The following is a 12,434-nucleotide window of genomic DNA, read 5'->3' on the forward strand; positions in this document are numbered from 1 at the left end:
GTGTACGTTGTTGAAGAAGACGATCCTGTCCCTCCACCAAGCATCAAACAAGCACTTGATGCAGCGAAACTATTAAAAAAATACTTTTTATGTAATCAAATTGATCCAGCAGTATCTCAAGATATGAGTAAGATACGTAACAAAATACAATTAAAATATTGGAACAGCAAAAAACATCAGACGAAGATAACAGGCTATACGCAATGTATGAATAATAATGTTCGTGTGCAAAATGTGTACTACGTATATTGGTAAATGCATATTATTATAGAATAGTAAAATAATATCTTTTATTTCTCTCCATTTAACGACCACTCTTTATAACGCCGAAAAATGTTCAGTCCCGTAAGTGTCGTTATAGTATAAAGTTTACACTGTATAAGAAATACGTTTACGAAAGGTGAAAAAGCATCAAGAAAAATTTGATAGTAATCTTATGCTTTACTAATTAGACTAACTGCTAAACAAATGTTTAAACAAAGGCATTGTTCGAGATGTTTAAATTATGCTTTTGTTAAAATAAAAAATTAACCATTGAATACACGCGAAAGAACGGAGAAAGAATTTTCTCAATAATACTTCGGTACGATTCAAAGCGGGGCCACCGGAATCTACATTGACAGATTACTTTCTACAGAATTCTTTAGTTTTCTGCCGCGACGGTGAGGTTCTCATTTTGGCCTTTTTTGTTCTCGTGGTGAGCATATTTTTTTTTTCTGCATACCAATCTTAATAACCAATATTCCGGTACATGTTCTGATACACATCGAATAAACGACGCCGTTTGTATAAGAATACAACATGCCAGATCTCGAGTCGCTGTTGTGTATTTGAGAACGTATCAATAGGAAAGAAAGAAAAAAAGCAACAGTAATTTTTGATCTTCGATAAAAGTGAAACGGCACCTGAGCGACGCGCTTTGCATCAAGTAAAAAGTAGAAATAAAAACTAACACCTATTTGAATCAAATTTCTGTGTATAAAACGATCTAAAACTGAAGAGCATTTCCCACAGGATTAACAATAATTAACAAGGAATTAATTTTTCTAATATATTTATTTTTAGTGGCATGTTCTCAGCTTACGCTGTTAACTGTAGGCCTATGATTTATTTTCAGCACGCTCCTGGGATGTTTTGAGAATGTTTGTGGCATATCTTCGGAATCTTTGCGGTCAATTCCGGTCATATTTTCGGTACATCTAAGATATACTTTTCTAATTATTTCGGTTGTTGTTTGAGATCTATATTTAGTATGTTTAGAATAAAATTTCCCAACATATTTTCAGTCTGTTAATGTTTGGAAGGTATTGTTCGATCTACGTTGGGCATGTTTACGGTCAATTACGTACAGATTTTTCATTCATATCTGGTATGTTTTCGGCCGATATTCGGTTTGAAAAAGGTGCACTATTGGGCATCTTGCCAATCTATGCTAGTGGTCATTTTTAACCAGCTTGTAATCTATTTTCAGTAGGTTTTTCTTTTACTTTTCGGTATTTTTTCAATCTGTGCCGCCGGTTATTTATCGGTAAACAGTAAGTCAATTTTTATGTCTTGAATCTACTTTTGTTTGTAATCTGTTGTAAGTATGATTTCGGTCTATGTTGAATGTGGTTGCGCATGTTTTCATTCAGTCTATGCCGGCGGTCATTTTTCGGTACGCATTGAGTCTATTTTTATGCCTTCAGTCTACTTATGTTTATAAGCTGTTACATCCTTGATTTTGGTCTATGTTGAATGTGGTTGCATTCAATTTCCGGCAGGTTCTCAATCTATGCCGGCGGTCATTTTTCGGTACGCAGTGAGTCCATTTTTATGTTTTGAATCTACTTTTGTTTGTAGTCTATTGTAAGCATAGTTTCGGTCTATGTTGAATGTGGTTGCGATCAATTTCCAGCAGGTTTTCCATCTACTTTCGACATGTTTTCAATCTATGCCGGCGGTCATTTTTCGGTTCGCTTTGTGTCCATTTTTATGTTTTCAATCTACTTATGTTTGTAGGCTGTTTAAAGCATGTTTTCGGCATATGTTGATTCAGTACAGTTTTCACCTATTTTCGGCATATTTCGGTCCACATTTAATATAACTGGGGTTCATTTTCCGTATGCTTTGGATCACGTTGGCGGTCAATTTTCAGTAGATAAGGTTTGAGTTCATTTTCAGCATGTTATCGATCTACTTTTTAAATTTGTTCGTCATTGGTTTGAATCTTGGCTGAATATGTTTTTCCGGCATATTTAAGTACGTTTATGGTACAATCCTAGCACATTTCCCAATCCTGTCATTTAGGCATCTGTTTGATCTGCATCTAATTATATGTATATGTACAACCTAACAAGGCTTATTACGTAAATGAATAGACATGTAGAAGGGTTTTACAAAGAAGGGAAGAAATAATGCGCAAAATAAAATCGATAGTTAGGCGACCTAAAAAGGATAAACAGTATTACTCATCTGGCAATTATTTTTTGTTTTTCTTTTATACATTGTACAAACACACACACACATACACACACGGGAGTGTATGCACGCATATGGTCGATCTGCCCTTAACCTACCGCCCTCGCGTCAATATGCACCCCAAATTTGCATCCCGACCGCCCCCGTTTCGCGTCCCTCCGCCGGCACCACCCCCCGCCGTCTCGTAACAACCTGCATGAATGAAAGCTACAACCGAAGCATCTTGGACACCCATGAAAGCACGCACGGGCGACGTCGCCGTCGTCGGTCGACGCCTGCTACGATTTCGCGAAACAAAACGGCGCGGAGGAACTCCTCCATCGTTCATCATCATCATCATCATCATCAGCCAAGTCGTCCACCGATCAGTATTTGTTTGTGTGTGTGCGTTTTGTGCTTTACGTCGGTCGTCTCCTCGTCGGCGTCGTCGCCGTCGAACCGCGATAACCACGGCTGGCCGCGGTCGCGCTCGCCGTTGGATTTACCCACGAACATGAAAACGTCTCTCGACAATTGTTGTCCGCATTTGTTAAAGAATGTACCTATTCACGAAGTGAACCAATATAATTTCAGGATATAACTGAATTTTTCGGCCTGCAGTGGTGGGGGGCGTGTAGAGGGGATGAACTGAGGTTTTACGCTGAAATTACAACTCAGTCGGCTTTGAACCGCACGTTGGGACGTCGATCCCGCGCACACAAAAGCTCTTAACATTTGTCACATCACTTCAGAGCGCCTGTTTTCATTCGCCAGTCTTGGGTTTATGGAAAAGTTCGACACGTGCGTGCGTCCGTGCGGTGGAAAAAGCTGTGCGAACATTTTCCGCGCTCGCGCTACTTCGTCGCATCGCTTCGCGGCAAACAGCGATGTTCTTCTACTTGGATGGACTTTGAAACGAAATTTTCCTATTTAAAATAACACCTCTGCGTGTTTCGTTGTGCCGCAGCAGCAGTTACCATCTTAATGGTATCGAAAGCAAACAATTTTTTTAAGGACAATAAATCGATTAAGTTTTCCCGAACTTTATTCGGTCGTAAACGATATAGTTTGTGATTGTTAAATTGACAACAACATTTGTAATATAATTTAGCAACAATCGAATGGTTTTTATGTGTTACTTACCAAAATATTAAATAATAAACCGAGTGACTTGTTCTATTCATCAAAAAAATACCTACATAATTAATTTTGTTTGTGTGTGAGTTTTGTGGATGACATTTTATTGTTTTTGTGGACTTAGGGGATGAAATTTGTACCCCGCGATATCAGCCAATTGCTCACCTAAGGTATGTTGGTAGTTGTTATAGTTTGACGCAAGTTTTCTGGGAAATCACCGGCTAAAGGTTTCGAACAAGAAAATAAAACGAAAATATGATGACGGTTTTAATTGTCCGATAAAAGCAGTGGAATAATTTTGTACAATGAAAATTGGGGGGTATACGGGAACATTCGGTTGATTTAATTAACCAACTAGTGTTGAAGGTAGACGCTTTTTCTTCGATAACATTTAACACTGTTCGAATTTCCCGGTGGGAATTCTTGTAGGAAATTTTCTTAATTTGTTAATTTTTTATTGACTTACCGATGATAGTCTGATATTAAAAAATTCGCACATTTGCAATTTTCTGAGTGATATTTATTTGGTATTAATTAAAGACGTGTTGTGCAAGCAGAAAAAGTGCTCGACTAGCTTCCTATATCCGCTCTAAATCGTTTCACCTAAACGCTTATTCCATTACGATAAAAAATTAAAGTGCTGATGTAAACAAATTTGCAAATACCATTTGCCCTCGTTTATAAAAATAGTATTTCGTATAAACGAGTGAAGTTTTTCGAATTGTCAGCAATATTTGAAAACCGGAGAGAAATAAAAATTTTAAATCATGAATTTTTCCCAAAAAAAAAAGTTTCTTGAACGAATAAAATGTGTATAAATAAGTGAAATTTAGTTTGCGTAATGTAAGATTTTTTTTTTAAATGTTTCCAATCAAAGTTAATCAATCAATGTTTAATCATAGTATATTCAAAATTTTTGAGGTTGTTTTTCAATTGTCTCTTCTCATTGNGACAGATGTCGAACGCTGCCGAACGCGGAGGCCGATTGTGCCTCTTTGTCGCTCGTTCCGCGCTCTCGTTTGCACTTCAAGCCTTAAATGGAACGCCTCAGAGCGAGGTAACGCCGCATGAGTCATGTTTTTTCGTGCGTGCAAACGGCTCCATCGAATTATAAGACGTTGTCACGTCAAAAATTAAAATGTGACCCTAAAATCTATTTAAATGTAGCTCAAGTTACCCTAATTTACTATGTATGACCCTTACGTTGAAGAAATTTTTAAGGAGATGGGTTTTGAGTGACAATTTGCATTTCCATTCGGTGCCGATGTCATTAAGGTGGTGTCGTACGAAACAGGGATACTTTTGACGTTTCGAACATGAAGAAGAAGAATACGAAGAGGAGATTACGGGAGTTTGTTTTTTATGTCGGATCTAGTGGATGACATGACCCGAATTACAACCGAAAAACGAAAATTGCCCGCCGCTGACGGTGGCATTTTGCTAAATTATGTCCCTTAACTACTAAAAACTTGCAAAATTTGAATACAAGTAACTGCAATCCGTCAGTGTCATATCCAGGGTCTCAGGCGGACGAGTTCATCCCCAAGCGTGTAACTTTCCTAATTAACATATTACATTAACATAATTGGTATATTCAACGGGTGATTCTATACCGAATTTCCACTTTGCACTCAAACTCTTGTTTGTTTGCTTCAGGCACATACTTCCAAACTTATCCGCGTTCTCCGCCCCACAACGTCAAAACTACCACCGTATATATATATATACTAATAGAGCACGTTAAACTTTGTCTCGCAATTATCGAAATTTTTTCACGGACTGCTGCGAGAAATTTCTAGTGGCCACTCGTCCGTTGCCTGCTTCGTACTAAAGTCAAAAAAATCAAGACGGAAAACCAAAAAAATTCTTGGTTTATTCGTCCGAAATCATAGATAGCATTCTTTTCGAGGCGACTACCCAGGTGAAATAGATGAAAAACCTCTTCACCTATTTTCTAGATCGTAGCATGGCAAAAAGTATATGTAAAATTATTAGAGTGCTTTGTACAGACCTTTTAATGACTTTAATATATGTACTAAATGACCAAATGAAGAATTATGCATGTGATCGCCCCACCACTACCAGCCGTCGTCAAAAAGGGAAGAGATTGTAACCGGTCGACTATTTTACTGCACCTACATATCGTCTACACGTGTACATTAATTGTTGATAATTGCGATTGGTATTATACCTCTGCTTAAGTCAAAATATTCATATTGTTGGACACTTTACCGGGAACATATTTACAGGGATGCTCGAAGGCTTTAGGCACCATGCCTAATTCTAAATTAAACCGAATAGAATTGAAATAGGGGTAGGTACAACCCTAACAGGCTTTAGTACAGAAACTGTATTATGGTATCCATTCCCTATTACGGAAATCCTTATTTATTCGTATGGCTTGTCTTATCGTAGACTTATTAGGGGATTCTCCCCCCTAGACAAAAATGTTCAGTCTCTCTCCAGTCTCTCAGAGTCTTTCAGCGTCTCTGAGAGCGTCTCTTGTAGTTTTTCACAGTCTCTCAGTTATTACCTAGGTGTTTTTATGGATCTCTCACAGTCTCTCTCTCACGATAAAATTGTTAATTCAGAGATTCGAGTCTCTTACAGAGAGACTGAATGAATAAAACTGAAAAATTGAGAGACTCTCGTTGAGAGATTCGAGTCTCTCGTTCAGAGATTCGTGTCTCTCGTTCAAAGATTCGAGTCTTTCGTTCAGAGACTGGATACGAAATGAGGATCTCTATGAGCGTCTCTCTCAGCGACACCAGAGAGACTCGATAAGAGATGGAGACTCGAGTCTCGCTTTCAGAGACTCTGAGAGACTGAACATTTTTATCTCGGGCTACTTATCTCGATATTATTACACAGGGAACAGATGCGAAAATAATTTTACTAAGTTTGCTTATAGTTCTTTGAAAATATTACACTACGTATATACAGTGTAAACTCTTTATAACGTCACTCGATTTAACGGCAAACTCCTTAAAACGTCGAAATTGCTTGACTTTGGTTGGTTTACATTGTTTTCTATACAATATTACACTCTATATAGCGTCACGCTCACTCTATTTAACGACAACAATGCGGCATTATAAATCATTGAGCAGNTTTCAGTAGATAAGGTTTGAGTTCATTTTCAGCATGTTATCGATCTACTTTTTAAATTTGTTCGTCATTGGTTTGAATCTTGGCTGAATATGTTTTTCCGGCATATTTAAGTACGTTTATGGTACAATCCTAGCACATTTCCCAATCCTGTCATTTAGGCATCTGTTTGATCTGCATCTAATTATATGTATATGTACAACCTAACAAGGCTTATTACGTAAATGAATAGACATGTAGAAGGGTTTTACAAAGAAGGGAAGAAATAATGCGCAAAATAAAATCGATAGTTAGGCGACCTAAAAAGGATAAACAGTATTACTCATCTGGCAATTATTTTTTGTTTTTCTTTTATACATTGTACAAACACACACACACATACACACACGGGAGTGTATGCACGCATATGGTCGATCTGCCCTTAACCTACCGCCCTCGCGTCAATATGCACCCCAAATTTGCATCCCGACCGCCCCCGTTTCGCGTCCCTCCGCCGGCACCACCCCCCGCCGTCTCGTAACAACCTGCATGAATGAAAGCTACAACCGAAGCATCTTGGACACCCATGAAAGCACGCACGGGCGACGTCGCCGTCGTCGGTCGACGCCTGCTACGATTTCGCGAAACAAAACGGCGCGGAGGAACTCCTCCATCGTTCATCATCATCATCATCATCATCAGCCAAGTCGTCCACCGATCAGTATTTGTTTGTGTGTGTGCGTTTTGTGCTTTACGTCGGTCGTCTCCTCGTCGGCGTCGTCGCCGTCGAACCGCGATAACCACGGCTGGCCGCGGTCGCGCTCGCCGTTGGATTTACCCACGAACATGAAAACGTCTCTCGACAATTGTTGTCCGCATTTGTTAAAGAATGTACCTATTCACGAAGTGAACCAATATAATTTCAGGATATAACTGAATTTTTCGGCCTGCAGTGGTGGGGGGCGTGTAGAGGGGATGAACTGAGGTTTTACGCTGAAATTACAACTCAGTCGGCTTTGAACCGCACGTTGGGACGTCGATCCCGCGCACACAAAAGCTCTTAACATTTGTCACATCACTTCAGAGCGCCTGTTTTCATTCGCCAGTCTTGGGTTTATGGAAAAGTTCGACACGTGCGTGCGTCCGTGCGGTGGAAAAAGCTGTGCGAACATTTTCCGCGCTCGCGCTACTTCGTCGCATCGCTTCGCGGCAAACAGCGATGTTCTTCTACTTGGATGGACTTTGAAACGAAATTTTCCTATTTAAAATAACACCTCTGCGTGTTTCGTTGTGCCGCAGCAGCAGTTACCATCTTAATGGTATCGAAAGCAAACAATTTTTTTAAGGACAATAAATCGATTAAGTTTTCCCGAACTTTATTCGGTCGTAAACGATATAGTTTGTGATTGTTAAATTGACAACAACATTTGTAATATAATTTAGCAACAATCGAATGGTTTTTATGTGTTACTTACCAAAATATTAAATAATAAACCGAGTGACTTGTTCTATTCATCAAAAAAATACCTACATAATTAATTTTGTTTGTGTGTGAGTTTTGTGGATGACATTTTATTGTTTTTGTGGACTTAGGGGATGAAATTTGTACCCCGCGATATCAGCCAATTGCTCACCTAAGGTATGTTGGTAGTTGTTATAGTTTGACGCAAGTTTTCTGGGAAATCACCGGCTAAAGGTTTCGAACAAGAAAATAAAACGAAAATATGATGACGGTTTTAATTGTCCGATAAAAGCAGTGGAATAATTTTGTACAATGAAAATTGGGGGGTATACGGGAACATTCGGTTGATTTAATTAACCAACTAGTGTTGAAGGTAGACGCTTTTTCTTCGATAACATTTAACACTGTTCGAATTTCCCGGTGGGAATTCTTGTAGGAAATTTTCTTAATTTGTTAATTTTTTATTGACTTACCGATGATAGTCTGATATTAAAAAATTCGCACATTTGCAATTTTCTGAGTGATATTTATTTGGTATTAATTAAAGACGTGTTGTGCAAGCAGAAAAAGTGCTCGACTAGCTTCCTATATCCGCTCTAAATCGTTTCACCTAAACGCTTATTCCATTACGATAAAAAATTAAAGTGCTGATGTAAACAAATTTGCAAATACCATTTGCCCTCGTTTATAAAAATAGTATTTCGTATAAACGAGTGAAGTTTTTCGAATTGTCAGCAATATTTGAAAACCGGAGAGAAATAAAAATTTTAAATCATGAATTTTTCCCAAAAAAAAAAGTTTCTTGAACGAATAAAATGTGTATAAATAAGTGAAATTTAGTTTGCGTAATGTAAGATTTTTTTTTTAAATGTTTCCAATCAAAGTTAATCAATCAATGTTTAATCATAGTATATTCAAAATTTTTGAGGTTGTTTTTCAATTGTCTCTTCTCATTGATATTTTCTAATAAAATTTTATAAATTAAATAATTTGCCTCTTGTTACAAAGTTAATTTAGTCATTAATGGGTATATGTATATTATTCATAATTTAATTAAAAACGTAGGCAATTACATGCTGTATTTTGTCCTTTTAAACGCCTGCATTGCAATTTATCTAAATTATTTATCTAACAGATGCAAATGCATAAAGATTAGTAAATAGCAGTTACCTATAATATGGAAAAAGAAAATTGATTTAAAATGAATCTGACGAGGAAACTTTTATTTGCATTTTGCGTAAGTACTATACCTACCACTACTACTTAATAAATATTTAATATATTGTTAAAACTCATCTACTATTGCAACATTATCATTCAAGGGTATATTTTGTTTATTCAAAAGTCGTACCGTTTCTCCTAAATAATTCACGCAAGTTTTTTTCTCTCTTAAAGAAACAATGTACCTAATTATCACCCTGCAAGCACTTACTGTAAATACACTTAAAATCGTTAAAGTTTAACACTAAACTCCACTGATTGGCGCTAAAAACAACCGCACATTCCCAGTATTGTGACCATTCAATTATTTGTTTGTACTGCCCACAGAATGTTTATAATGCATTTAACTAAAAAGGTAAATTATCTTTTTAAACTACCCAACAGGCGTACGCCAGTGTCCGAATGCATACAGATATTTATTTATTTATTTTTGTTCATGCATGTACTCCTTTTGTTTACTCAAAACAAAAAAAAATATTTTATGAAGAAAACAATTTTGCACATCCCCAAATTGTCCTTGGAAGGACTTAACCACGACTACATTCACTTCGTTCGTGTTGTCTTTTCGTACCGTAGCTTTACTATTTTAAGCATAAAAAAAATATACGGTCATTAATTTATAGATCGCCGGGATAACAAATTTTAATTTATTTAATTTTAAATTCATTCGAGGGTATCCTTCGGGTTATTTGGTGGCATTTGCGGTTTTCGAAAGCACAACAAATAATATTTTCTACACCAGCATAAAAGCACTGATTTATAATTGCAACTGCTGATATAACCAGAAGTTGCAGGGGTCATAAAACAAAGCAATTTTAAGAAATTCTCATCAGTTATAGATTTTACGTTATGAATATTTAGCTACTTGATATAATACAGAAGATTGGTATCTTCTAGTTGTTGATGCGCATAAGTAATTAATTTTTAGAATTTTTTAATCGCGGTATTGTGTCTTTATCTATTGATTTTCCTTGGATATAAATTTGGTCTCTCGCAGGGGAATTCCAAAGCTTATGTTTAGTACATGTACAAAACTAAAAACTTTTAAGTACATTACTAAAGATTCTGCAGTTAAGAACAAAAATCATTGTTAAATTAATAGCAATAGTAATTTATGAATTAAGTACTGGGTAATTCCCACAGTTCTCCGATTAGAGAAACCCCCGCGCTTATAAAACTAATATTTTTAATTCCTTTATCGCTTATCACTCACTATGGGTTGATTTTGTTGTATATTTTATTTTTGTTGTCATTTTCGAATTGTTATTGAAAGAAAAGATTGCGATCATTAATCGCGTCTAATTGACGCCAAAGTATGGTATCTTCAAACAAACACATTTGAACGCAGTGGCCCTCAGAGATCTCAAAAGGTTAATAAGAAAATTACAATTACAAGAATATACGGAAAAAAAAACAACTTACCAACATTGTGTTGTGTTCTACTCGTAACTATTCTTGTTGTCCATATTATTCCATTACTCCAATACCTGTCGAAGAATTGGAAAAAACAAAAATTAAAATTATAGAAAAAATCAAATGATTAATTATAAATACACCCTGATTAGTTATTCTTTTAGTATATTTAGAAAATTACTAATGAAATTCAAAGTATATGGTAAGATTTGCCGAAAGTTTAAGTTACTTTGTTTCTTTTGCTGTTGTAATCTATATTTACGGAATATTATTGAACTTNTATATATATATACTAATAGAGCACGTTAAACTTTGTCTCGCAATTATCGAAATTTTTTCACGGACTGCTGCGAGAAATTTCTAGTGGCCACTCGTCCGTTGCCTGCTTCGTACTAAAGTCAAAAAAATCAAGACGGAAAACCAAAAAAATTCTTGGTTTATTCGTCCGAAATCATAGATAGCATTCTTTTCGAGGCGACTACCCAGGTGAAATAGATGAAAAACCTCTTCACCTATTTTCTAGATCGTAGCATGGCAAAAAGTATATGTAAAATTATTAGAGTGCTTTGTACAGACCTTTTAATGACTTTAATATATGTACTAAATGACCAAATGAAGAATTATGCATGTGATCGCCCCACCACTACCAGCCGTCGTCAAAAAGGGAAGAGATTGTAACCGGTCGACTATTTTACTGCACCTACATATCGTCTACACGTGTACATTAATTGTTGATAATTGCGATTGGTATTATACCTCTGCTTAAGTCAAAATATTCATATTGTTGGACACTTTACCGGGAACATATTTACAGGGATGCTCGAAGGCTTTAGGCACCATGCCTAATTCTAAATTAAACCGAATAGAATTGAAATAGGGGTAGGTACAACCCTAACAGGCTTTAGTACAGAAACTGTATTATGGTATCCATTCCCTATTACGGAAATCCTTATTTATTCGTATGGCTTGTCTTATCGTAGACTTATTAGGGGATTCTCCCCCCTAGACAAAAATGTTCAGTCTCTCTCCAGTCTCTCAGAGTCTTTCAGCGTCTCTGAGAGCGTCTCTTGTAGTTTTTCACAGTCTCTCAGTTATTACCTAGGTGTTTTTATGGATCTCTCACAGTCTCTCTCTCACGATAAAATTGTTAATTCAGAGATTCGAGTCTCTTACAGAGAGACTGAATGAATAAAACTGAAAAATTGAGAGACTCTCGTTGAGAGATTCGAGTCTCTCGTTCAGAGATTCGTGTCTCTCGTTCAAAGATTCGAGTCTTTCGTTCAGAGACTGGATACGAAATGAGGATCTCTATGAGCGTCTCTCTCAGCGACACCAGAGAGACTCGATAAGAGATGGAGACTCGAGTCTCGCTTTCAGAGACTCTGAGAGACTGAACATTTTTATCTCGGGCTACTTATCTCGATATTATTACACAGGGAACAGATGCGAAAATAATTTTACTAAGTTTGCTTATAGTTCTTTGAAAATATTACACTACGTATATACAGTGTAAACTCTTTATAACGTCACTCGATTTAACGGCAAACTCCTTAAAACGTCGAAATTGCTTGACTTTGGTTGGTTTACATTGTTTTCTATACAATATTACACTCTATATAGCGTCACGCTCACTCTATTTAACGACAACAATGCGGCATTATAAATCATTGAGCAG

The 12,434-nt window shown here is 36.7% G+C and overlaps 1 protein-coding gene across 1 annotated transcript in view; it reads right to left on the minus strand.

Moving 5' to 3' along the window:
• The window catches only part of LOC108745118, a 131,983-nt gene extending 121,172 nt beyond the window's left edge, over positions 1-10,811 (minus strand). Inside the window, exon 1 of the mRNA XM_025978486.1 lies at positions 10,769-10,811. The gene's annotated coding sequence lies outside the window, so the exon portion shown is untranslated. The remainder of the gene's footprint in view (positions 1-10,768) is intronic.
• Positions 10,812-12,434: the final 1,623 nt, after the last annotated feature.

The sequence above is a fragment of the Agrilus planipennis genome, unplaced genomic scaffold, assembly GCF_000699045.2.
Source record: "Agrilus planipennis isolate EAB-ADULT unplaced genomic scaffold, Apla_2.0 scaffold6, whole genome shotgun sequence".
Lineage (NCBI taxonomy): Eukaryota > Metazoa > Arthropoda > Insecta > Coleoptera > Buprestidae > Agrilus > Agrilus planipennis.